Source organism: Meleagris gallopavo, chromosome 28 (genome assembly GCF_000146605.3).
Source record: "Meleagris gallopavo isolate NT-WF06-2002-E0010 breed Aviagen turkey brand Nicholas breeding stock chromosome 28, Turkey_5.1, whole genome shotgun sequence".
Classification (NCBI taxonomy): domain Eukaryota; kingdom Metazoa; phylum Chordata; class Aves; order Galliformes; family Phasianidae; genus Meleagris; species Meleagris gallopavo.
Genome location: NC_015038.2, coordinates 3648703 through 3650498, shown reverse-complemented (window position 1 = coordinate 3650498; position 1796 = coordinate 3648703).

Sequence of the window (1796 nt, the reverse complement as noted above, 5' to 3'; positions counted from 1 at the left end):
TCTGGTGTGCTGACAAAAGTATTTCTGTTTGTTTCCCCACGAAACTCACTCTGATTCCATCTCCTCGCCGTCTGGCTGTCCCAGTGGCTGCGGGATGCGATAGGGCTGCTCTCAGCTTTTCAAATACCTGTCATGGGGCCGCGGGGAGAAGAACCAGCTGAGAGCAGAACGAAGGGAACCGCCGAGGGCTGCGGGAAGGGCAGCGCTGGGGTCACCCTGAGGCTGCAGCGGTGCTGTACTGGGGGATGAAACACATCGGTGCTTTCCCTGGTGGGAGGAAGGAGGTCAGATGGGTGATGCCACCACTCCTGGGATGTTTTTGCAATGCTTTCTGAGTGCTGTGCAAGGCGCTGCTGCGCGTGCAGGGAAACTGAGGCATGGGCCTTGCCTTCCTCAAGAGCTTCAGCTCGGCTGCGGGCGTCTCCTCCCCTGCTGTGCCCTGCAGCCCGAGGGCTGAGTTTTGGAGGTCCTGGCACACTCTGCTGCTGAGTTTCCCCTCGGCCAGGGGCATGCAATCTACTTTCTGCCTTAGCAAGTTCTCCGCCTTTGTAACAGCCTCTTCCAGCAAGATACGGCGCTTCGGGAGAGCAATTATCCCAGTGACCTCATCCATGTCTGCAGCATGAGCTCAGCCGTGCAGGGAGGTACGCACCCAGCTTGGCTCGTCCCAAACCCTCACCCCGGAGCCCAGTCGCAGCACCCAGGAAACAGGCAATTATCTGTGGCATAATTCCCCCCGGGCCAAACGAGATACCTGACAGTGATGGGATGGGTGCAGGAGCCTGGGCAGAGCACGTGCCCAATATCCCTGATGCACAGCGGTGGCATTTGGGAAAGTTGAGCTGGGGCTGAACGTGCACCTCTGCCTGCAGTGAGGCCCTCACCCCCTCTGTGCCTTCAGTGGGGTTCGGGTTCTGGTCCTTCATGTGAGATCACAGCTTGAACACAGCATCACTTCTGATCCCTGATCTCTCCAAGCAGTGTCCCAAAGCCTCTGCTGTGTTTACCTTGCTGCAGATGAGCCCAGCACACGTTCCTCCTCATATGGCTGATCACTTCTTTAAATGCATGAAAACTGTTTCCCTGGAGGTTTGGTGTGCAATAATCCCAGAGCACCTGGAAAGGAGCAGTATCCACCATGCCCTGCACACACGTGTGTGTCACACGGGCGCTGCACAGCACTCTGCTTGGCTGGGCCCACTGCTCAGTGCTTCTCTTTGCCCTAGCAGTACCCAGCAGCAATTCTGACACTACACCACCCAGGTTTCAGCAAGGCTGGTGTCTCTCCAGCTGCACCATCTTGTCTGGTGTGCAGAGGTGAGGTGTCGTTGTGAGAAGCAGCTGGGAAAGCAGCACTCTTAGTAATACACTCCCATTCATGCGCACCCAAATGTGTGGCATGAGGCTGCTGTGATCGACACAGAAGCCACCGCATCCCCTGCCAAACCAGCACAGCTCCAGCTTGGAGCCACACACTGAGCACTTCCAGCACTGGTGGAATTGTTCTTGCTTTAAAGCAGCTGAGCTAAATGAAATCAGTACCTTCTTGCTCCAGGTCACAGCAAGCTGTTTTTGGGACATGAGCTGATGGGGAGAGGAGTCCCGCTGACCCCCCCATGGTTTCTGCAGCCATCCACCGGCACCCCCATGTGCTTCTGAGGCCCCCCCAGGTCCTCTCCACTCCCCGCAAGCACCACAAAGTAAGGGCTGGGGATTTTCTGCAGGTTAATTGAGGTTATTTCACACGCAAGCCCCTTTGCCTCTGCAAACCAAACCATGCAGCACAGCACCAGCGG